At 40.5% G+C, this 26,400-nt stretch overlaps 1 protein-coding gene across 1 annotated transcript in view; it reads left to right on the top strand.

Annotated features, from left to right (window-relative positions):
* Window positions 1-26,400, top strand: part of PDE3A (phosphodiesterase 3A) — a 242,609-nt gene that overhangs the window by 91,534 nt on the left and 124,675 nt on the right. The window lies entirely within an intron of this gene.

Raw genomic sequence — 26,400 nt, 5'->3', positions numbered from 1 at the left:
TTAAATATAGTAGCAGCAATTGGAATACACTGAATAGTGTTAAAATGCTTCATCAACTATTTGGATTGTTGTTACCATTCGCTTTCCAGAGGATATTTTAATTTGATTTTTTTCCCCTGTCTTCTTTGTTTGAAATGTTCAGCGAGTGTTTGTATTTTTCAATTTCTCAGATTTTACTGCTGCAACTGTGGAATTTATTTTGGCCTTTCAGATGTGAATGACTTGATATTTTCCTTGTCCTTGTAAGGCATCCAGTTGCTCAACCTCTGTGGAGCAAAACACTGCTTAATGTGTCCTGATCACCACATGAATATCAAGTGTAGTGGGGAAAGACTGCTATATCACTTTCTTTTGTTTTGTGAGTTGTTCTTTTTAAATTTCATTTGAAAGAAAAAAACATGGATTGGAAAGGCTTCCTACATGCCATAAGTGATCCTTTGTGTCAAGAGGTTAATATGCTTATGGAAATGTCTCCTGTTTACAAAATGTGCAGGGCCCAGGGGCCAAATATTTAAGGTTTCTACCATACTTTTCATACCTGGTGGCTTGGAATAAACAAAAGGGTACCATTTAGTTCACTGGCATGAGTTCTGTGAATTCAAAGCTAATTTGTAAAAATCCATTGTTCTTACCAGGGTTGTCTGCCTAAAGTGTTTCATAATCTTGATGTTTTCTGGAAGGTACATTTTTGTTAACCTATATTGCTGTCTAGTGAAAAGCATCTTGACAGCAGGGAAATACATATTTGTTCTGTGGGCAGAACTGGAGGGACATTTACCAACATTTTCCATCATTTTTCTCTTTGCCATGTTCAAGTTTAATACCTGTGTGGAGTCTGGTAGCTCAACTGGGTTTGTCAGGTCTTTGCTGAGTTGCCTGTGTGCCCATCCCATCACTTTTGCAGCTTGTTCCCCACTGTCAGGTCACCATATTTTTGATGCATTATTTCATGTTCTGCAGGAATGTTGGCTCTCTTAGGAAGGCAGGGTGCTCTCCATTGCCCACGTGGTCTTCAACAATTTATCTGTGTATGAGTAGCTAACCAGAGTTGGCCAGTGAGCACCAAATACAGGTGGCTCATGTGCAGGGTGACAACCATATCATTTGCAAACTGGAGCAGGAAACAGGATGGCCTTGTTCAAGCAGCCAGTCACCACCCAAAAACTTGCCTGTATTAAGTATACAGAATAGTTGCTGATATTTAAATGCTGTGTCTATCTAGGGAAAGTTTCTGAGGGTCTTTTCTGGAAGAAATACGCAGGGCCCAGCAGGATAACAAGCACTGAGCAGTGTGGATTAATGCAGCAGCCTCTATGTCTGGTAAGGATTTTCAGCTGGCTCATTTCTCAGCTTTTCCTCATCCTGAAAGTTGCATGCACTCCTGCCTTCATCCTTGTATTTTTGCTGTTTTGCCATTCCTACATACAGCTGGGTATGCTGTATTATACCACATTGTTTCCAATGGCTTTATTTTCACCAAAGATTTTTTTTCCCTTGGTTTGAAATGTGTTTTTCAAAGCTGCAAGGCTGTGTAAGGCCATTCATGAAGTGGAGTAAGTGGAGAGGGAGGAGAAGAGCTGTGCAGGTGTAGATGTACAGGAAGATTACTCCAGCTAACAAGAACTGCAGAGGAGTTGTGTTTCATAGCAGGAGCACTGAGGTTGTGCAGAGAGCTGAGAAGGCAACCAGCTTGAGATGAGTGCAAGTTTGTAGAGGGGGAATAGAAAGAGAGCAGATCTACAAAATATGTTAGATGAAGTCCACAGGGAGCTTTACAAACCAAGAAAGATATTACTTATGCTGGGTCAGGTTTCTTTCCACACAGATGTTGCATTAGCTCTTGCATTGTCATTATGTTGGACCTCTTCAGTGTGACTAATATTGCACAAATTTCAGATCTTCTTTTTGTCTCCATGCATGCTCAAATGCAAGAAATAAGCCTTGAAACTTTATTGCTCGTCCTTCCACTACCCTGCAGTAAAACTTAGGTAACTTTTCCTACTGCATTTTGAAAGATTCAATAGGGAGTGAGTATACTTTCATGTACAAATCAAAATTAACTTACATGCTTTGCACTTCCGAGTACAGAACTGTTAAAAAAACCAAGGTGTTTTTTATGGTCCATTGTATAAGAAGGAAAGTGGTTTCTGAGCTTCCTTGATGTTTTCTGTGATAGCTGCTTTAACTCCACTATGAGTTAAAGGGCTGTGAAGAGACTGTGGACATGACTATGTAAACTCTATAATAATGCCTCATAAATGCCAGCTCTGTGAAAAAAACCCCGGTGTTTCTGCTTCCTGTGTTTCTGTGTCATTCCATTCTCTCCTAGCAACAGCTAATTTGGGAAGTGGCTTTTGATGCTCTATGGCATTTAGACAACGTGTATCCAATGCCATGATCAGACCTGGCTTAGTGCAGCTAGCCAGAGTTGCAAGCATATGGTATTGTCCGTAAGGAATTAAACTAAAGCCTTGAGGACTGGGCAGTCTTTCCAGAAGAGCAAGGATCTGTCAAACAGAACTGTAGCCCATATGTAATTCGTACAAATCTGTGAGCGGGAAATGCCAATGCTTATTAGACCATGCATTAAATATCATTGAACAGATGTTCAGAGAGCCTTTCATTCATAGTGCTGTTAGCCATGAATGAGGTATTATGCTCCCATTCTACATTTTTAAGTCAAGTGTAAAGATATGTTTGAAAGGGAGAAATAGCATTAAGTGCACCCTGCTGCCATTCATGTTCGAAGACAGCGGGGTTTTTTTTTCTCCAGTATCTAAAATTAATTACACTGGAAATAAGTATTTAACAATACAGCCTCAAGTTGTACAGAATATGAAATGACACGGTGAGTATTGTTTGGTTTTTTGCAATAATATATATGTACATCTCATCTGGCAGGGAGAATTTTTCAGAAACACCAGTTCTTGAGCTCTAGCCTTACCATTTCCCAAGGGCTGTATTATCTTTGTTCTCAGCATTCCTTCAATATACGTGTGTTTTAATCATGTTGCTTTTAAAGGGCTTAGAAGGCTGCAGGGAAAATTAGGTGTGCTATTTTCCTAAATCCTATTCAGAAAACTTCTGTTACTCTCCTCCACTTTCTTTTCCTCTCAGTTCTCTCCTTGTTTTACACTAAATGTGAATTACTTTCAGGAGTTTCCTGTCTCTCTCTCTCTCCTGATTATAGGAGTCTTGTCTGTCTGACTTAATCTAATCCTCGTGCTTTGTCAGCTCAACTCATATGAAAGGATCCCACGTGAGATTTCTTTAAAAGGTCCCACGGGAGGACTCTAATTTTCCTGTGGGTCACTCGCAGTCAGTGCACTGACAAAAGCCCAGGTGTGTGCATCTCAGACTTCAGCCTGTTTGTACCTTTGTTGGCATAAGATGGGCAGATAAATTTACCCTGTTATGTGTGAGCTACTCGGTCTCTCTTAACTGCAGTGGACTGTGTTTAACAAGAAAAAATAATGTTTAGGGTTTGGGGTTTCTTAAACATAAAAAAAAAGGAAAAAAGAAAATACTTTGGAAAGGAGTATGATACAACAGTCTTGAGAACTGCATCTAAACTCCCAGGACTTAGGAAAAGACCTTCCCAGAGACTATATCTGCCTGTCAGGGGGCTCTTGGACCATCCTCTTGGACATCTGATACTGGCTGGGTGAGGGACACTGAACTGAAACAGTAATGAACTAACTGTTCAGTGGCTTGCCCGTGCTGGAAGTGTGGCTTCCAGAATCTCCCAACGTGGAGGAACTTAGTATTTAAAGATATTTTCTTTTTTGGTTTAATTTATCAGTTACCAAAGAATGGTGTAAAATGTCTGTATTTTGGGCCTGAGTGGAAAGAAAAAAATAAGAGAAAGGAGTAATTGTGAGGTGCTTTCATTCATCTGCCACCATCTCATACTCCTGTCTAGGTTTTACTTCATGCCTCCTCTTGGACTTTAAGGGAGAGTGTTAAATCAACAGCAGGTAACCTAGAAAGCACTTCAGAGGGTTTGCATTTTCTTCCTCTTTTTGTTTAACTTGGTTGACTTGCATGCTATGTTTTTATGTAAGTCACAAGGACTTTTGATACCCCTTTGTAAATCGTTATGGTTGTGCTTATTCACGTTTTCTCTTTGAAAAAGAATGAGACAAACATGAAGTTACTAAGTTGACTGTGCTTTGGGTGGAGTTGGAGGTGAACGCCAAAGGTCCTTTCAATCTAATTACTTTATGATTATAAAATATCTTAATTAAAGATTCATGTGGGGTTTTTTTTGAGCTTCCCTCTCTAATTTCACTGTACATCACTTTTGGGTGAAGTCATTTTGGAACTCAAGATAAGCTTTCTTCTCGTGTTCCCCTGGCTTTTGTACATTGGCATCGTCAGTGAGGGAGTGAAGTTTTTAAGGTTCCTGTGTCATCTTAGTAGCATTTGCTGACCTGTGCAAAGAAAAGTAGGGTTAGTGGAGTAGCATGTCCCTGCTGTCACCCTGTCACCCCGTTACCACTCCCTTAATGGGGAGCAAATATTCAAGAAAAGGAAGAGTAACATGATGGAAACAGTTTCAGCCAAAGAATTAAAAGACAGTAGGATGAACTCTAGAAATATCAAACTAAGCTAGTTAAAGATTTTGTCAGACCATATTTCAAAACAGAATTTGTCACTTGGGCTTAAATGTTAAATTATATTTCACTTTTAAAAGATTAATAAAAAATATGCTAATCAAAAATGACAAAAAGAGCTTTATTTTGAGATGAACCTGCTCTTGGGGTTACTTTAAAATGTTGTTGTTCTTGGTCTAAGATGATTTCTGCTCTTCCCCTTCCCTTCTTTATTTTTACTGAGCAACCAAACCAGAGAATTTCATTACTCATTTATCTCAGCTTTCAAGCTCTCAACATGCTTATGCTAACCATATAATTGGGCATTTCAGAATGCTAACCAGATTAATTGATCACTTAAAATATTATCCCATTTCAACAGCAATTTACATCAAACTTAGAGCTCTGAAATAATGTACTGTTTCTTGAGACCACTTTTCACTTGAGATTGAAAGAACATTGGAAGCTGGGTAAAAATATACTAAATTGGGAAGGAAAGAGGGAATCACGAGGGCAGGATAACAGGCTAACAAATAGCCATCTGGATCATCCTGCTTTAAGTATCCAGTCATCTTAAAATCTTAGGTCTGGAAAGGACATACAGTGTGATCTGTTCCAGTTCCTTCCTATCATGGTCAAGTGTGTTATGCATTCCTAATCATAAACCAAACAAGTTTCTAATTCCTGACTTACCGAAAAAGTGTGGAAGTCTGCAGCATTGCCATGCTTTTAGTGCTTGCTTGAAACTTTCCTTGAGAATTAATTGCTTTTAGCTTCAATAAGAATTTTTATTTGGCAATGGTTAGTCCTAATCTTTGCATCTATGAATGGTTAATTCTTTGGTGGGAGGTACTCATCAGGCTGTGTGTTAAATTCCACTAATTTGTCTTATGCCAACAGAAATTACTACAGCTTTGTCTGTTATTATTTCAGAGTAATGGCTTTTTTTTTTTTTTTTTAAAGGTCTGTTTTATGTTCATTCTGTTGCAAATTCAATGGAAAGAATGTCTCAGGGCACAGGGAAAACATGTCAAATAACAGGAATGATGGAGTACGCGGTCTCGGACTGGGACATTGGTGGTCTCAAACGTGACCAAACAGCTTTTTGCTCTTATTTTGGTAAACCCGTTAAAAAGTCGGTCTTGTTCTCATACGGCACCGAAGAATGGCAGCTGACTGGGTTGTCCTTGAAATGCATGAATTGCAGCAAGAGTGCCCTCCCTGCTGGCTCTCCAGCCAAGCCTCTGGCAGCCCCTTGGAGCAGGAGTGACCCTGTGCCAGACTCCGAGTCCCCAGAGTGCCAAAGCCTTGAAAACTGAATTTAAACAACCACCACCCCCCATGTAAATGTAACAAAGAGAACTTGAAAATGTTCCCTAAAAGTTATCAAATGGCTCGTGGACTGGTCCAAATGTGCTGTTAATTCAATGTTAGTGGAACTGGGAATTTTAAAGCATCATGGTATTGCTACCATTGCTTGTTAAAGTATGTGTGTTGGATAAAGTGGGCTGATGATAAAGGTCCACAGCCTTTTCATACTGCTAGGGATGACTGAACCCAGTTCTACTGATGTGGAACTGAAGTGTAGAAAAATATTTTCTTAAATGTGAAATGTCCTTAAGAGAGGATTTTATCCTAGAGTTGATACATGCAGAAGACAAAAAGTTTCATATATATATGCCAGTGACAGTAATTGTGTCTGTTCACTGACTCAAAGAGTGAAATGAAGTTGAATGCAATATACATTTTACTGTTTACTTCTTAACTGCCTTCTTCTGTCTGGTTTTAGGTTCTTCCTAGATCCCTCCCTCTTCAAGGCACAAAGACTATTTCTTAGTATTTGACATCATGAAAAGAATTTCATCCCTGTTCAAGAACTCTAGACTGCTACTCATTCCTCAGAGTCCTATTGAAATATGTGATTTTTACAGTATGTGTGTCATGGTTTGAGATAGCCCAAATTCCAATTCCCTAGCTCCATCCCCCCTCCCACACATCTCAACCCAATGTGAGATGGGTTTTTTTCCAGACAAAACACAACCAGACTCAGAATGGGGAAAGGGAATATATTACAATGACTATACAAATAAATACTACAATACATTATACACACGACTACAACTATCTCTACCATGACATAAGTATTTACAATGGATCAGATCTCTTCTCCCCTCCAAATAAAAGTCCAGGAGGGAAAGAAGGACAGATCCCTTCCAGTCTCTTAGGGCAGCAGCTTCTTCAGAGTAGCAGTCACTAAGCAGCAGCATCTTCTAAGGCAGCAGGCTCTCTCTGTCTCTTCTGTTTCTTGCAGCAGCTGATAGCTGGATCTCTGCCAGCACACACGAGGGGGGTATCCCCCTCGGCCACTCGTCTCTCCAAACGAGTGGTCTTCCGTGGGCTTCGTCACCCCAGACAAGGTCGTATCACCACGTCATATCACGAAGCGCAGGGGGTCTTCGTGACGGTCTGGTATCTTCAGGAGATTCAAGCTCCTTGCAGGGCCTCTGTGCCCTGTCTCAGGCTGCGAGCTTCTTTGTAGCTTGCAGCAAGGGAGGGCCCTCAAGGCCAACCTCCCACACTCCGTCCTGGCTGAGCTCTCAGGACGTCCGAGCTTCTCAGCTCCTCTCTGCAGTGCATATTGCACTTCAAGGCTCTTTCAAGTAAGAGTCTATCAACTTCCTCCTTCCAGGAGGTCTCAAAGGAGTTTTGGGGGGTCTGGTATCAGTTCTTACCCCTAAGAACTCTGTAGAACTCAGCTGCTGACTCTCCTTCCCTCAGGTCTCCTTCCAGGAGTCCCTTCTCTGGTGCTGCATGTCTTTGTTGCTTCTTCGGTTCAGTTCTGGCTGCTGCTTTCTCCGGCCACTGCCACGGCCACTGCCCACGATGGAGAAAACATCTCCCAGTATAACTATAGGCACGTAGCCCAGCATTATGCTGTTCCAGGTCCCCACAGGCCCCAGCTGGGGCTGGGGGCCAAAGCCCCCCTGTGGGGCTCAGAGCCCCTTCCTCGTGGCTCACAACATGGCCACCTTCTTCTAACCTCAAACTACAACTCTTCTCTTCCGGTCCGGTTGTGATATGTTTACATTTTTTGCAGGAGCGCTCATTGGACAGAAATTCAAAACTTCCAGGGGTTTCCACCCCTTGGGGTCTACCACTTTTCTTATCCTCTGGGGGAAAACGAAGTCCAAACCACTACAATGTGTAAAATTGTTATTGAACTGATGTGGATTTTTGTCCTAGGACAAGCCATATTCCCTTTTGAAGAATAAAGCTAGATAACAGTTTTTGCTGAGTATACATGCCATCCATCTATCCTGTCTCTGTTCTCAGCCTTTCAGTTGTAAGTTGTGGGGTTTTCATTAGGCAAATGGAGTTCATTTAAATAGCAAAGATAGCAAATGAATTTAGAGTGGATCTGTGTTTTTGAAAGAGATCCCAAAGAGGTTGGAGAAGTAGCCATGGTAATCTAAGGATGTAAAAGGACTCGTGTGTTCTAGAGACAGCCCGATTTGTACACTTGCTTATTTATTCATTCAACACCTGCACTGCATCAGTTAAAACTCATCAGTTTAACTCATCCAGTTAAAAAGTGTCTGTCAGCTCCTTTCTCTGTATCTGGAGCACTGTGGAAACAATACACTTCTGAAAGTGGATAATCATGTCTGTTGGAAAAGCAGTTTTGAAACTTCTTGCAGTATGAAGATACTTTAAATAAAGTTAACTAGTTCTTGCATTTGACGTCTGACTTACTACCTTAAGTTTTCAAAAAGGAGGAAAAGAAAAATAAGGAGACCCATTTCTGAGGTCTGTGGTCTAAACGAGGGGAATATTTGAACAGAGCTCAATAATGTGAGTTTTAAGTTTGTAGCCAACACCTTCTTCCATCAGTTCAGAATAGGAAAATATGGAACCGCTGTTCTCTGTGCTGTCTGTGCAGCTCAGATATAGCTGTTTTAGTGGAAAACAAGTTGTTCCCTTCACCCTCAAGTCCAGAAAGGGCTCTGTATAACATCAAATTTGTATGTGTATTCTGGCAAATTGATTAGTGAACCTCTTGAAGTTGGCTACTGCTGCTGTGCTGTGTAAATGTAGTAGTCCATTTTATAAAGGACTGATGTGTGCCTACACACTTGACAACAGAATTGAGCTCAGACTTGGCATTGAGCCCTGATTTTGGTCACTTGTGCTCCCCTCCTCTGCTTGTCTTCTCTCTTCCAGGACTTCATTCAGTGGTGCTTTTAGGTTCCCCTGTTCTGGGACTACTGGATCACCTAGTTTCTGCAGGCTTATACACAATATATTGTGTGGGTCCGGGTAATCACTGAGGCAGTTTTTGCCCAAGCCCTCATTCCCGAGAGGTGGTTGAGGAAGGATCATTTAAAAAAAAAAAAAAAAAAAAAGGATTGTTTTTACTGATATTCACTAGAACCTTTCATAATTTCTAGGCTTTAATTTGTGGCCAAATGTGAGCACATCATGTATTTATTTTTTGGCTAGCAGGGCAAAGTGTGTGTTTGGAAAAAGCTTCAGGTTACACAGAGGCTGCTTGGACCATTGACTTCAGCAGATGGAACTTCTTAACAGATACTCACCCCTGCTCTGTGATCCTCCTTAAAAGGCTTTTGAATACTAATAGCCAGCATTTAGATAGTGGTTTTTCAAATCTCTTGTGTAAAGTTGAGAAATAATACAGCAGATATGACAATTTGCATCGCCTTCCTCCACCCTTCTGCAATAATGTTGATTGTAAAACCAAAAAGCTCTTCATTGATAAAATCTTCCCTGAGCCAGGGGTCAGTTGTCCATTTCCTGAGCCATGCATAGCTCTGTGGAGAACACTGTTTTTCTCAGGAACAATCCTTCCTTTCTGTAATCTCTGTTTTATTTTCCATATGCTGTGCCTGGATTATTTCCAGGGAAGGAAAGAAACCACTGAAATGAACAAACCAAAACCACCAAATCTCACCCCAGCTCTGGTAATGTTGCAGCATCTCTTTTCAGACCCATAAACGAGTGCCTCTATGTGGGGTGATTGTTGTTCCATTTCCACACGCTGACACATAAAGTGTCTTAGACTTGCAGTAGCTTTAGGGTCATCTTGCTTGATTAAGGACTGCAGAATTTGGTCTTGGCTTGTGCTTGTGCATCTGTTACTTTTAATCTGGAAACACATTTTAGAGTGTAGTCTTGCAAACAAATACTTTTTTACTTCCATCACTTATAAAGTTTATTTGAACTAAATTCTATTACACCAAATAAATATAAACAGTACTTCTGCATAATACTTTTATCTTACGTTCCAAAACACTTCACAAACCTCAAGTTCTCAAGTTTTTATTTCTTAGAATTACAGAAAGCCAGGACACAGTGGAATATGGTTTGAAATCTTTATCTAATTATATGCAAAGCTGGCATCCATGCTGCTCCACTGTCAGCAGCACAGTCAGTCTGGAGTCTGAGAAGTGCTGGAGAGATAAGTCATGTTTAGGGGAATGGGAGGACTCTGAGAAACAGGATATGACACAGAGGCCATGAGAAAAAGTAAAATCTCCTCCTTTGTCACAAACCCAGATGCTTGTGCTAAAGCCAGGCTTTCAGATTGTAGAATTTTAGGCCTTGGTGAGGTGGGCTCCATGTAGGCATAGGAACAGCTCTAAAGAGCAGCTGGCATTTGAGTATGGTCAACACTTAGTATATGATGAATTTGAAGACAAATAATTATTAGTAATGTTTGGCAAAAGCAGCTGCTTGTAGAAGCCAGGATAGTCACAAAAATGAGTAATTTTATTCTGAGAGAAGATTTGGGCCTGGAACAAAACACTGGGGATTTAAGGAGGAGCTCTTAGTGTTGCTAATAAATATCCACTTAGGCAGATTTGTCACTCATATTTCTGAAAGTTTTGTGGCTGGCTGAAAAGAATGTGCTTTTATTTCTTGAGCAGCTGTGCTTTTAAATGGGTGCAGCTGTACCACAATGTCCATTGACACCAATCGCTTCGTGATTCAGTGTGTTGGTTGTTGCGGGGAAGGGTAGTCAGTCAAGTAGAGACAATTTCTTCTTTTTTTTTTTTTTTTTTTTTTTTTTTTTAAACTGAGGAAAATCTTGTGAAATAGCTGAAGTTTGTTAGAGTGGAGCAGGCACGACTGCAGCGTTTCTGTGACGTTACTGAGAAGGCTTTTGAGGGATATGGAAGTCGATTATGGTTTGCTGTTAGCCAAAGTGCAGCTTTCCTGGAGCTGCCTCTTGTTTGTTCCAGCGGGGGCATGACCTGCCACATGCAACGTGGAAGTCATTTGAAAGATTTCCTATGGCAAGAACAACATTGCAGTTATGTAATGAAGTTTTTTTGTTAGAAGTATGTGAAAACAGGAGCTGTGAACTTGCAGGCAATTCAGAGCTGAAATTTTTCCATATCCTCACTCCAAAAGGTTTCTTTGGAAAGTTTAATGGAATGCTGTTTGGCACTTTTTTGATGGGAGTGAGTGTGCATGTCTGTTTTGAAGGAGAGCTCCTTTTTTTTTTTTACCCATCCCATTCTAACAGTGGATTTCCTAAATTCACAGCATCGGGTCAGTAACAATTTTAATCTTGGCTCTGTTGACAATTTGCTGAATAGGCTTGGAGAAGGCCTTCTGTCATCCTGTTGTAGGGATAAACTATTAAATATCTACAAAAAAGTTATATGGAAAGGTATTTCAGCATAATCTTTCATAGGTAAACCTGGAGCTTTAAATCCTCATCTGAAGGACTTTTTGTGAAAGTAACCATCAGGAAGACACTGATGCTACTCAACTTCTATCAGAACTGAGGTGAACTATCAGGAGGTGGAGTTTGTTAGGGCAGATTGCTTTTTTAATGTAAATGACTACATTTTCTTCAAGATAAGTAACTCCTATAATTATGGATGTCAATTATTTTGTATACTGTTTTTACATATCAATTTTTTTGAGTAAATGATACAAATAATGTCATTGTAAATAAAGCCATACCATTGCCCTGTTTTCCTTGAATTAAGATGCCCAGTTATTTTCCCTTTCCTCATCCAAAATTAAACAAAAACCTGTCTTTTAATCTGTGTTAGGCAGTTTTAGTTGCCCTGGAGAGAATGATAAAGGTCTTAAATTTCTATTTATCTATCTATCTATTATCTATTTATTTCTATTAAAGTCTGAAGAAACTTTAAGTTAGATTGGAGTTGGGGTTTTGATTCTCCTTTAGTCATTCTTCTTTAAATCATGTGAACTGTAAGTGTGAACTAAATGCTAGACTTCCTTACCTTGTCCGTTCTCACAGGGATTTTGATTCATAGATGTATTTTTAAAAGGGAAAATTTAGCTACACCTTGATTTAATGCTGGAACTGACAAACCTCTCTGTTTGTTGTGGCCCTGAGAGAAGTTTCTGAGATGTCACTGGGTTTTTTTTGTTTGTTCTTTTTTTTGTTGTTTGGTTTGATTTGTTGTTTGCTTATTTTTTGTTTTTTGTTTGGCTTTTTTTGGGTAGGGAGCTGTTGGTGTTGCTTTTTGTGACTTTTTTTTGTAATATATATTTATATGTATTTGAAGTTGCCTTTTTTTACTCCCTTAGACTGTGCTTTTCGGAAGTTGTGTGGGATCTCTCCTTGGCTTTGTGAGGTTGTTTAAACATTCTCACTTTAATTCCTATTTGGAATAACATGTATGAAATTTCTTGTACTATACTAGGCCTTGACAAGTTGCTTACTGAAAGATTAATACAGATATGTTGATTAAAAATTCAGTGTAAACCACTGAAGAAAACTGGAGTTACTTTCATGTGTTACAGGGTAGTGTTTGCACTACTGTGGTTCAATGGGTAGGAAACACAGCAATACTCTTTGGATGTCTGTTTTCCCCTGCTTAACTGATCTAAAATTCCGAGGAATTACTTATGAGGTGATTTAAATTCTACTAGGTGTTGTAAAAGATGGGAATTTTGAGGTCTGCTTGCTTTTTGATTGCATTTTTAACAAGGTGGAAACATTCCCTGGCACAAGTATCCCTTCTCCCTTTTCCCTGAAGAGAACCCCCACCAAGGACAGGGAAATGGCTTTGAAAATTCAAAATTCAAACCCTGGTTTAGGGTACCTAATGTTTTAAAGAGTGCAACATCTGGGAGACAGAGGCTTTAAATTAATTTGATTTGCCTATCGAGGGAATATACTGTTTTAATGTGTTCATGAGCATCCCAGTGTGACTTGGGTTGTTTCACTGGTTCTTTATTTCCTGACATTATGTAAATTAGGATGGTAAGTACCTGTGCATACTGAGAATGTAAGCACTGCACATTGAGAGTGGTAGATATGAGTGGACATAATGTATCTTTCCTCCATAAGCTCCTGGAGGGCTGAGATCCATAGGTAATCCCATAAACTGGGCACAGAGCTGTTTCAGTATTGTAAAAGGAGACTGTGCATGCTGCTGTCAGAGGCTCATTGTAGAAAATACAAAGCTGTACCATAATTATTGCTTTCTAGTTGTCTGGCTATTAGTGACCATTTAGAATCAATAAGTATCTAATCATTTTAGGCAGGGAGGGAGATTGGTAGACCTGAAACTTTTCCTCAAGCCAGTGGAGTGGTACGTAACATAATTAAAATGGTTCCTCTACAGAGCACTGCTTTGATTTTATCAATTCAGTATTAATTGATTATTCTAAGTTAAATCTAATCATGTGATTAGATATCATACTTATCAGCCATCTAGTTAATCTCATTTTTACTCTGGCAATGACTAATTCTTCCCCTGGACTCAGCACTGGTGAGGCCACCCCTGGAGTTCTGTGTCCAGCTCTGGGCCCCTCAGTTCAGGAAGGATATTGAAATGTTGGAGCAGGTCCAGAGAAGAGCAGCAAGGCTGGTGAAGGGACTGGAGCACAAGTGCTGTGAAGGGAGGCTGAGGGAGCTGGGGCTGTTCAACCTGGAGAAGAGGAGGCTCAGGGGAGACCTCATCACCCTCTACAACTCCCTGACAGGAGGTTGTGGCCAGGTGGGGGTTGGTCTCTTCTCCCAGGCAACTATCAGCAAGACAAGAGGGCATGGTCTTAAACTGTGCCAGGGGAGGTTTAGGTTGGATATTAGGAAGAAATTTTTGACAGAGAGCATAATCAGACATCAGAATGGGCTGCCCAGGGAAGTGGTGGATTCTCCATCCCTGGAGGTTTTTAAGATGAGACTGGATGTGGCATCAGTGCCACGGTCTAGTAACCACGGTGGTGTTGGATCAAGGGTTGGACTTGATGGTCTCAGAGGTCTTTTCCAACCCAGTTGATTCTATGATTCTAATGGGGGTCCCAGGATATACAAGAGCTTCTGGCTCCCAAACCATCTTTTAGATAATTTATCTTTCTGCTGTCCTATGAAATGATTGAAGCAGGTATCCTCCTTCAACTGCCCTACTTATTCCCTTATGCCCTTTTATTCTTTCCTTTGTTATGAAGCAGCTATGATGTTTACTGTTTTTCTTTTTAGTCCTGTATTCTTCTGGATATGTATCCTTCTGTTGCTTTTCCACAATAACATCAGGTGTTTTGTTAAACAGGTAAGCCCGTAAATGCCAAAAAAAAAAAAAAAAAAGAAAAATGAGTTTACTCTACATCAGTGTCTGGCATTCAGATCTTACATGAGTTTCTGCTCTTTCCTCTGGGGATGGATGGCACTTGGTTGCTTCTATTCCTGGCCCTGTTTCAATGCAGTCTGTTTTGCAGTGTCCGGGAGGGCATTGTGTTTCGTTGCTACACAAGGAAACAAAGAAGGCTCCAAGGTTTTGAGGTAGGGTGCCTTAGAATGTGCTTCTTTTCTAGTCTTCAGCCAGTATAACGCAGTAAATGTCAAATACATTAGATAGTAAAAAAAAAAAAATAAAATTGCTAAGAAAAGAAAACTACTTGTAATTAAATTCCATAAACCCGTAATGATTCTAAGCATTACAAATGTTTTACTTCACTGGTCTGGCTATAAATCATTTCAGCCACAGCTTGAAGCCTTGGAAACTACCTGAATTGTGGCCTAGAGAATATTTGTGACTCAAGGAGAGGATTTTCAGCCTGTCTCTCCTGGGAATATATTCACTACTTTTTACTTGTTGGATCACCAAGTGTACCTATATCATAAACGACATAGGCTGCTATCATTAATGGTATTTTAGGCAGAAAGATGTATTGGAAACTTTACACTCTTGAGAAGGGGGCAAGAGTGGGAGCCTGGAGGAAACACTGCTGTGCCAGCAGTCGGGTTTAAAAACAAAACAGTGCCGGCACCACCTGCCCCCGCCCCAGTCTCTTCCATAGGTTATATCACCATGTATCTGTTTATTTCTAATGGCTCTTTTAAATGACAGCTTCATAAACTGAAGTATCCAAAACAAAGGCCATGGAGTTTACTTTGGCCATCTCAAGTAAATTTTCCTAATCTAAACATCAGCAGTGCCTTTCATAAATCAGTCCAATGACGTCATCTTTTCAATTAGTGAAGCTGGTATTTGTGCTCTGGTCTCAAAAGCTATTTGACCAGCTAATGTTTTCAGGTTTTGTAGTGGTCCAGACTTCTCACCAGTTCTCAGTAACGTGCTTGAAGTGGGAACACATTTATCAACAATTGCCACTTTTTAAGTGCAGATAGCAGACAGTGATTAATTGCTAACCTTTTCTGTTGTCTACCAGGAATAACAAGCATAGTCTGTAGACTTTAAAATTGTTCATAATACATCTCGTGCCTCTTATTGGGGGATACAGGCATCTGCAATTGAATAGGTATTAGCTAGGCTTCTGGGAGGAGGGAAATAAGAAGAATTATTGGGTGGGTTGTGTTTCCAGGAAAGGTAAAATGAGGTAGTGGTAAGAGCTGGGAGTGAATCATCTGTCTGCCCGAGTGTGCTAGTTTGTTTTATTTCCCAACAAGTACTTGAACTTGACATAAAAGGTTATTTCAAAGAGATTCAACTTTGGTCTTCCTTTCCTGCAGATTAGAGGAATCAAGCCCATGCTGACAGGGAGGCTGCGTGTAATGTCGGGTTGGGGAACGGTCCAGTTCCAGAATATCTTTTTCTGTAGATCAGAATGCTTCCACTGCATGAGAGAGGTTTATTCTGATAAGGTTTTCAGCAAAATCCACCAACTGCCAAGAAACAGTCAAGCGAAGCAACATTATTCTTTCTCTTAATCGCACCTTCCTCTCCCTATGTGGAAATAACAATAAGGGCTGACATGAGCTGAAAAAAGCCAGAAAGTGTAGAGCCAAGGCTTAGCTCCTATCCTTAGCTCACCCTAGCAACACATCTAGGGATTGCAACACAGATGCTATGTAAGGTCAACTACTAGCAGCTCTGAAGTGTCAACTGTGATTGAATTCCCTGAAAGAGAAACCAAAAATTATCTCGAACACACAAACTATTCCATATGTGTGTGCATGATGTATGGTTTTGTTTATGTTAATGAAGAGACTTGCACCAGTAAGTGGTTGCGTGCTTGGCTGGAAATGTGCAAATGCTTGTAACCTCCCTCTATGAATCTCTTTCACTGCCCTTTGAAACAACCTGAGCTTGGGTTCCCATGATACTATTTCTGTTCTTCAGCTTTCTACACACAGCAGTCTTTCACCAGACCTCCTGCTACTTGTCATTGCTATGGTTTGGCTTGTTGATAGCAGGAATGGGAGGGAGCTTTGTGAGCTAGTCAGTCCTTTTTCCATTTCTTTTTCCTGATGTTGTTTCTGAGACAGGAGCCGTGACATTAACAGTGCCGTTGGGCTGCAGCAGAGTCTGAAGATGCAGGATGCAGCATCAGAAGACACTGGAGCCTGTGTGTAATTTTAAGGGAAGTAATATTGTAAGATAGCTGGAACAAGTTCAGGAAATGCAGGAAAATACCATCGCCTTTACTGGTGAGATACTTGCAGGTCTCAGCCTGGTTCAGTGGTGTACTTTTTGCTTCCTGCTTGGCCATTAGTGTGTGGCCCTCACTATAAAGGCTTAGCTGTGAATTGGCCACTGACTTGCTTGAGAATATGGAGACTTTTCCTTAATGTTCAGTAGGAAATCTACGTCCTGCGCCTCATGCTTAACAAATTGCTGAGCTGATAATCACCCCCTTTAGTTTGTCTTCAAGCAAGTGAGCACAGTGTGGGAGTGAGCATCACATCCATTACTGAAACTCATGAGTAGAGTGTGGGGGCTTTTTCTTCAGTGTAAATTTCCTGTAATCTTGGGAAAGAAAGAGGAATACATTAGAGCTGGAGATGTCTGGTAGTCTTGTTGAGACACTTGTGCAGCATCTTTCTGCACTAAGCTTTTTGCATTAGCTCTTTGATAGGGTGGTGCTTTAAGTCACAATTTAACCTTGACCAAATGGGCTTAATGCTTATTTTTCTATGGGTTAAGGGGTTTTTCTTCATGATTTTTGCAGACTTTGGGTGAATTTCTTTTTGAGGGAGTTAGAGAGTCAGTTTGAGGGGACAGAGGATCAGTTTAAAGGGCCTGTCCTTTTTCAAGAACATTCCTTGTAGGGATATTGTAGAAGGCAAAACAGAACTTATTTAAAAACAGTTTCCTTACTTATTGATATTAATGGCCATCCAGACAATGATGAAATAAAATTTATTCTCCTGAAGTACCTCGAAACCTTGATACAGTATTTTAATTCAGTAAAGACAATTTCCCATCATAGGATTATCCTCACAAGTCTTTCTTGTGAACAGCATTTTCATTAGATGTGACGTGGGACAATTTCCAGTTCGATAAAATAAAATATTGCATTGTTTAGCAATGGTTTACTCCAGGGAGGTTCTCTGCCTGCTGGATTGTATAGAATCATGGAATCATTTAGATAGGAAAAAACCTCTAAAGTCATCAAGTCTAACTGTTACCCAGCTGTTGCCAAGTCCACCACTAAACCATGTCCCTGAGTGCCACAACCACCTGTATTTTAAATACCTCAGAGATGGTGACTCCACCACTTCCCTGAGCAGCCTGTTCCAATGCTTGAGAACACTTTTGGTGAAGGCATTTTTCTAATATCCAGTCTAAACCTCCCCTGGCGCAACTTGAGGTCATTTCCTTGTCCTATCACTTGTTACCTGGAAGAAGAGACTGACCCTCATTTTGCTGCAACCTCCTTTCAGGTGATTGTAAACAGTGATAAGGTCCCTTATCACTCATTTTCTCCAGGCTAAACAATCCTGTATTCCTCAGTTGTTCCTCAAAACACTTGTTCTCCAGACCCATCACCAGCTTTGTTGCCCTTCTCTGAACATGCTCCAGCACCCCAATGCCCTCCTCATAGTGAGGGACCCAAAACTGAGCACAGTATTTGACGTGTGGCAGCGATGAGCTCAGTCAAGGGATACTGTTGTGGAAATGCTAATTTGGTGGGTTTGGTCCTTGAGGAGAATCTTCATTCCTCATATAACTTGTTAAGATTACTGGGCTGCAGAGGTTTTGTAGTCATCTTGAGAGCAGGCCAGGGGTGGAACGCTTGCTGATAACCCAGTGGTAGGAGGTCATTGTCCAAAGCTTGGTGAGTATTCAAGAATCTGTAAAGAAACAGAAGACTAACTGATTTCTGGAGCGTGTTAAATCCAGCAAGGAGAGCCTGTGTATTTTTCTGAGAGTCTGAAAGACCGGATTCATGCATTATCTGGTAACTAGAGTAGATAGCTGGTTTATCAGTTGCACTATTACAGATTCTGCCTGACCGTGCCCTTATCTCTCAAGTGCTACCGGTTGCAGGGCAGGTGCCTTTTTCCATCCTTTCTGCAGTGGTTTCTCGCATTTCTGAAGGGAAATCTTTCTTCTTTCACTTGGATCTCTTGAGCACGGCCAAGGTCAGCACGTGAGAGGAGCAGAGTGTGAGTGTTGAGGTTTGCTTCATGCAAATAGACAGAGGCAGCAGAGGGGAAGCTGTGTCTCTACAGGCCGGTATTAAAAACCTTCCAAGGGGATTTTTTTTTCTCAAGTTAAATCAAATAAGTTAGTTTTTGTGTTCTTTTTAATTAAGCTTGAGGAGCTGATTAAATGGAATTTATTTGGGGTTTGCTATGTGAGTTCGGGATGAAAGTAGATAAATTGACCCATATGCAGGTGAGGCAGGGTATCCTGGAATAACTGCATTCCCACCACATAGAACAGGGATGGCTTTCCAGCATGAAAGAGCAAAACTAGTGACGAATTCATAAGTGGTATGATTTTCTTTGGGCTCTTCAGTTGAGAGGAAAGGACTGACATGGCCAGCACTGATTTCCCAACCCTACTGTAAATGCTGTGGTGGTAGATATATCTTCCTGTCCCATGTTCTGCTGGGACTACTTGAATTACAAACCTTATCTGGAGTTATAAACCCTAAAGGGAATAACCTCTGCCACTTCTAGCTGTTGTGTGTATGAGGTGAAACCATGCAGAAAGGGAGTTTCCTGCAGTCTGACACTGATCCTAAAACCAGAACACACAAGAAAGATGCTCTGCTGTGTAAAAAGTGAAGGCAGGAACAGTCTGGATGATTTTTATGTATATGAGGATCTGCATGTGTCCTGGAAAAGTGAAGGAGTTTACTCAGAGAGGTATGGGAAGTTGTGAAATGTAGTGTGTATGTTTTGCTAATTCAGCAACAACCAGAGACTGAGAAAGCTGAGTGAAAAGAAATGAAATGGTGTATGGCTAACTCCTGGGTAAAAGTTGATAGCATAGACTGTATCTTCAGGAAACAAATTTTCTTTTTCATCTGTCTGATTTATACACTTAATTAGATATGGGTGTTTCTTCAACAAAGGAATCTGAGCCAATCTTATTCAGTTTTTTGATAAAACTGATTTCTGGGTGGTGCTCTGGGGTGAATTTTTTGGAAATTCATTTTATCTAAATAATCTAGGGGCTTTTTAAAAAATCCTTTCAAGAAGCTGAAGGACATCTAAATCTTATTTTCCAGTGTATGCACAGCAATTGGCTTTGAGCTATACATAATAGGTTTAACAGTTTCTAGGGACTGTAATTTTGATGAATGGGAATAATTGCTTGTTCTTAGGGTCAAGAATGCAACTTCTTAACAGTTACAGAAGAAACTGCATTTCTGATGCTTCCATTGTATCTTAGAATATCCTGAGCTGGAAGGGACCCACAGGGATCATCAAGTCCAACTCCTGACCCTGCACAGGACCATCCCCAGGAGTCACACCATGTGCCTGAGAGTTTTGTCCAAAGACTTCTTGAACTCTTTCAGGCTTGGTGCTGTGACCACTTCCCTGGGGAGCCTGTTCCAATGCCCAACCACCCTCTGGGTGAAGGTGGTGTGTTCTCCCTTTTCTGCAGCGCTGTCAGGACAACTGTATTGAGCAGTACCATGTGAATGCAGTTGTAAGAGTAGCCAGTAGGTCCAGTGGGGTTTAGTGTGACTCAAGTGTACCCTTCTAGGAAGTCTGTGACTAGTGATAAAGGCAGCAACTAGACTGGCTTCTAGTAGCAAGATGTCTTCATTTAATTTTAACATCTGGGGAAAAGTCTGAAAGCAGATGATTTTATTTGGGTATATATCCTAACTGAAGCTTATTCTCCTGACATGAGCTTATTGCAAGTACTTTCCCCACTAGAAATGAGACTTCGTGTGTGCAGGAGATAAAAGACAAGAAATTCCTCTTCCCTCTATATTTCTTAGCTTTGTACTTGGTTGGGAGTCCTTTTAAGTTGTAGTTTCCCTGATATGTGCTATCCAAAGCCATTTTGCACATACCTGGAGGTTTTTATAAGAAGTACTAATGAACTCCTAGTGCAATCAGTCCAGCATGTTGAATATTTATTATGTTAGCTGCCTATCAACTTTTGGAGACAAAACCTAAAGATTCTTTATCTTGTCCCTCCCATGATGATAAAGGCCTCTATTTTTAAAAGATCCTAATGCAGAATTACGATTTTGTTGTCTTTAAGAGCTTAATTTCATTTCATTCCTTTTTTCATTTTTCTGGTGACTGACCCTTTTCCCTTCAGGAAACTTGGATTTGTGTCTGGATAGCTGATGATTTATTTGGGCCAGAAGCTACAGGGAACTGTTAGCATTATTAAACTCAGTGATGGGGATCTCTGAAATTGCTCCGATAAGGGACTTATGTGCATAGCTGGTCTTCATCTTGCTCTGTTGGAGGCTTTTAAATTTATAATCTAATTTCTAAGGCATTCATAACAATCTATTTACACATAATTTAGAGGACTGTTAGATCTCCAAAATTACCCTGTTAAATTATTGGAGCTAACTTTTAATGCAGTCGTAATTAGTTACTTGTTCCAGTGGGGAATTAAAATCATGCTGTTAGCCTGTACATCTTCATTGAAGAAGAGAAAGCTGTGGCTAATTATTCTGATGATGTGGGACTGATTTATGATGCAGGAAGGGCACTATTTTAAATATAATCTCTTTGGAGCAGAGCTGTGTATTGCATCTGGGTTTAAACACCTAGAAGAACAGAAAGAAGACAATAACAGCTGATTTTGTTGTTTAGTATTTTCACTAGCAAGCTGAATGATAGACTTCAGGAAATGTTCATTAAATATGAAGGCCCCATGGAGCTAAGAGAGACTTTCCCTACCTTGCAGAACAGGTTTAAATTCCAAAATTCATCTGAAAAAGTTGCAGTTTCAGTGTGGGAAATGAACTGCAGCTCAGTTTGATAAATGCAGATTACTGTAGCTAGGCAATCCTAAGGAGGATGGGGAACAACTTGCTTGGAGCAGCTATTTAGAAAAAGATCTGGGTTTTTTGTGGATCACGGCCCACACTTGGAAAAATAATGTTATGTGGTTGCAAAAAAAAGTTAGTGCCATAATGAATACCTAAACTAAACTATTATATCTGCAAGACGAATCATATAACTTTTCTACTTTGCTCTGCAATTCTTTGGCTTCAGATTGGACTATTTCTAATTTTGTGCCCCATGGTCCAGGAAAGATATAAACCCGAGTCCAGAGGAGAGTACTTAAAATGACTGGAGGTGAAGAAAACACAACCTCTGAGGAAAGATTGACAGAATTTGAGCTGAGTCAAAAAAAGCCAGAGGAGTAACATGAGTCTTTAAAAGGCTCTCACACGGAGGAAATAATCATCTGTTGCGTAAATTAGTAGAGAACAGGATTACTGGCACTGGAAGCAGTGCTGTCACACAAGGGTAACTGGGTGTCTGTCAGGAATGTCACCACTGTAACTGATCCTGACTCAAGGCAGGGGTATGACCTGAGGTAACTTATGAATTGCTTCCAGCCTTGATTTGATTCAACAGTGACCACACTCTGACCCCCAGTATCACACTGTAACTTTTGGCAGTTGTGAGCACTGAATCTGATTCCAGATGATAGTTTGTGCTTTGCTTTTTTTCTCTTTTCGGTTTGTAAACGGATCTTAAGTTTTCCTAGAGAAATATATGGGGCAGGAAAGTGTGGTTGAGGGAAGAATGATGACAGCCTTGTGCTTGAAATGAGCCTGTTGCTTCATTTACTGGCAATTTGGAACTTACCTTGGTCTCCTCCAATAATGACGCAAATAGATGTTCTGATGACCAAATTCTAAAATTCTTTATATTGGGATTTCATTCTCCGGATCAAAGCTAATTTGAGAGCAATACACTCATACATACACATGCAACTCATCAAATGCCTAAGTCTACTTTACTTTGTCTTTCTTCTTAATCACAGCAATGCAAATGATTTCTAGTCTGACCCTTTTAAAGTTTGCTTTAGGGTGAAGTTTGCCATAACAGTTCTGTTAAGAGCAGAGAGAAACCTTTTCATTTTAATTAGAACTTAATGGAGGAAGTAGAATACACTCTTTGCAGTGGAGCTAAAAATTGGGAAGGGGGATACAAGCCTTTCAAAAAAACCAAAACCAACCAGGTTAAGTTTTAGGAGCAACTGTTTGACTTCAAGAAACAAAGGGAGAAAAATACTGTAGGAATAGCGGGAGATGAAAATATAATGGGCATTTCTGATGAAAATTTCTGAAACACTAGTCCCTCCCAAGCTTCCACTGGATCCTTGCTTCTTTCTCCCTCTCTCTTTTTTTTCCTACACCTTAACTGCTGCTTTATTTCTGTCACAATGACCATTGCCTGTATATGCCTTTCCATTTAGCTGGAATTCTGAAACTGTGAATGCAAAGATGAGTAATTTCATTGAGACTAGAAGCCATAAGTATATGTTTAAAATAATAGCCCAGTACCTTACAAAAATTTAAAGGTGTGCTATGATTTTTAATTTCTTACAGAAAGCAATCTAATATATGGCTGCAATATGTATTGATTTTTAGGCTTTAATTTAGGAATGCCCATCTATTATTAGAGCAGGAGACATCATTACTGTTTGACTTGCTATGCTCGTCATTTGGAATGATGTTGGGGGTTTTACTGTTTTTAGAGAGCCTCAGATGTGAGGGTTTTTTAATGACATAAATATGTGCTTTTTCTTTGAGTGTCTTCTTGATCACTGTTATTAAGAGAAGTGCCACAAGACACTGAGGCACAAGGTTGTCATCTGTTGCTTTGCTTCACGGCTCAGTAGAGTGAGCAGATGTTTTGCACTTCTGCAGTTTTTAGGGCTCGATAGCTGAAATGGTCAGCACTCTATTCGTTACCACATTTGCTTTACCAAGAGAAACTAGAGAGAAAATCGCTCTTTACTTTGAAATCCATCAGATAATAAACTGGCCAGAGCAAAAGGATGTCCAAGGCTCTGCTACCAGTTATGTACCACAGTGTTCATTTTCTTACCAATTTATCATCTGACAGAGTTATTTTTTCTCACGAGAAAAATTAATTGAAAGTACCTGAGGCACTCCTGTATACCCATTATATCAACAACTATTTTGTCTTTTACAGCACGAAGTGAAACAATAACATTCTTTAAAATTTTCAGCACGAAAGTTAGTAGGCCTCTTGTAAGTGTTACTTAGGAAGTCTGCCCATCACAGAATCACAGAATGTGCCAAGTTGGAAGGGACCCACAAGGATCATCGAGTCCAACTCTCAGCCCTGCAAAGGACCATCCTCAAGGGTCACACCATGTCCCCAAAAGTATCGTCCAAACACTTCTTGAACCCTGTCAGGCTTGGTGCTGTGACCCATGGGGCTGCAGAGATAGTGGTGCAGACCTGATTGCAGGGGAAGCTGGAACAAGTTTGTACAGCTGTGTTTTCATCCCTTTGTCCTGTGCCTTTTGGAAAGAGGGAGCGTTTTTCGGGAAGCGTCACGCGTTGACTTCCTGTCTGCTTCGTCCTGGCACCTCAGCTCAGGTCTCCCAGTTGCTGCCAGCGGGAGTGCAGCGATGGCTTTCACGGATCTGGACACCTTTCTGTCCCGAGCTGCTCAGGGCTGGCAGGGAGCACTGGCTCTGGAGGGGCTGGCGTGTCTAGACAGCCAAGTGCCGTGCGGGAGCACAGCTGTGGGCTGGGAAGCAGTGTAACTGTGCCCCAAGCAGCCACTAATTAGCCTGGACACTGCACCACACTGACGTGGCAGGGCAGCTTCCCATACCTGAGGTGGCTCCTGGAGCCCTGCACAGTGTCGTAATTATGTGGTGCAGACTTACCTAACTCGTTTTACAGAGGCTGCCAAACAGTTATCAGGCAGATAATGGTTTTGGCTGCTACAGACCCGGGTTAGATTTGACCTGATACGTGTGAGGTGATAAGTTCCATATCCTGATTACTGAGGTTTTGCATTCTTTGTTGTACAGTGTAATAGTGACTATGAATTGATTTGATTACCAATAGGGTGTCTGAGCCTTTTATTAGAAGTGGCAAACCTTTTGAGACTTGTAGGATTTAATGTTCTTGACTGGCTCAGCCTTTCAGGGTAACTGCTTCTTCTGCATTTGTAATAACTGGCAGATCTCCTTATTAAATTCAGTAAGAGCAAAAGCATATTTCCATTGAAATGAATACCTCAGGAATGAATTCTGTTTTAGTGGGAAATGTTCCAATCTGTCTGTGCTTTTATTTTGCTCACCATGTGATTCCTTTCATATATTTTACTGTATTTGCACTTATTTGCCGTTCCACATAACAGAGCCATATATAGGTATAAGTGGTTTTCTGTTCCTAAACCTTTGCTAGTCCATATGTGCTTGTCCATGATTGTGTGTACACAGACAGAGCCCTCTGATCGTCTAGTTGTGTGCAATAGGATCAGTAAAATCCTCATAGTCTGTTATAGTGGAACACTTCTTTATTTTCTTTGTGACGTAATACGACTTATTCATCCAACAAATCTTTGATAACCCAGTTTGTTGGCACCACAGGCCGGTATTAAAATGTCACCCAGTGAGATTAAAAAGTTACTGATTTTGTAGCTGTTCTTTTTCCTTTAAAGGCTAAACTTCTAGAAAATCCTTATTTCATTTAGAAGAGTTGCTATACTTGTGGACATGTCAATACTGAAAATCAATGATGCTGAGTCCTTATTGCTGCCTGTCACTGCATATTAAGATTTATCTGTCTGTCACTGCATATTAAGTACGTGCAACAGGTTAGTTATGGGACAGCTCTTACCTGGCCACATACAGAGTGACCTTCCAAACAACAGATTTGCCATTCCAAATAACAGATTGAACAATTTAATAACTTTAGAGTGACTACATAATTACTTTAGTGTTAAGTATATCAACATGATTGAGGAACCTGTGGAAGGTGTTCCTGCCCATGGCAGGGGACTTGGAATTAGATAATCTTTAAGGTCCCTTCCAACCCAAACCATTCTGTGATGTCCTAGGATGCTGTCAGAAATGGAAAGTAGCAGTGATCCATATGATGTGCTAAATAGATCTGAGCTTTCTCCAGAGAAGTGACTGTCTCCCTGTTTCTCACTTACCTCCACTCCCCTGCACCTCCCACCCTGAAATACAGAAATTGTTGAAGAGCTCTGTTTCTACTAGTGCTCTTTTCTGGTAGTCCTCAGTTTCTGGCTGGTTGGTGAGCTAGCCTGGCAAAATGGGCTCTAATTTCATCCATGTGTACAGAAATGGACATGTGTCTGCCTACCAAGCTCTGCCTGTCATTTAGAAAGCAAATAATAGGGAGTTGGCCCCATCCTGGGATGTCATCTGCTGAGAGAAAAGGAGTAACTGCTTGGTGTTAAAGTTGAATGGAGCACAGATTGTGTGTAGAAAAGGAGAAACTCTTTAAAGTGTTTTACAGACCAGTTATATCCCCATTTTGTTGCAAGCACGTGTCCATAATCACTGAGTTCCTACTATGGTTCTAGAATATTGTGTTGTGATTGGAAAGATGGGATTTGTCTGGCAAAGTGAACTGCATTTGAGCTCTCCACCAGTGTGTTTTTCATGGTCAGTGGAGAAAAAAAGGCTTTTCTATCAGAAAGCCTTATAAGAAAGTCTTATGACCTGCTCTGTGGTGTGCCAGAGGTGTTCAGGAGATTTTTTGAGACTGGGACATAGCATGATGTTTGCTCACTATCCAGCAATACCAGTTTACAAAGTTACATTTTTCCCTGAACTGAGACAGAAAGTGTCAGAGAGCTCCCATTTAATTTTAATATGAAGAAGACCGGTTTAAGCCACTTTTTTACATGGGTTTGACATTACACTAAAAGAAAATGCCTTTCCTTTGCCTTCAGGCATGAGAAAAGTGGCTTGTATCTGTCTGAAAAATATCATTTTAACTTTTTATAGGCTTCTGGTTGATGACTGGCCAATAATTTTATTGGCTGTTAAATGGTCTGTATCTCACTGAGGCTTGGAAAATAGTTCATATCAAGAAAGCCACAATAGTCACTTGACTTGGACTTTGCAAGGGAGAGATCCAGATA

Source organism: Chiroxiphia lanceolata, chromosome 5 (assembly GCF_009829145.1).
Source record: "Chiroxiphia lanceolata isolate bChiLan1 chromosome 5, bChiLan1.pri, whole genome shotgun sequence".
Lineage (NCBI taxonomy): Eukaryota > Metazoa > Chordata > Aves > Passeriformes > Pipridae > Chiroxiphia > Chiroxiphia lanceolata.
The sequence above is the reverse complement of the archived record's forward strand: the minus strand, read 5'-3'. Positions and strand labels throughout refer to the sequence as shown.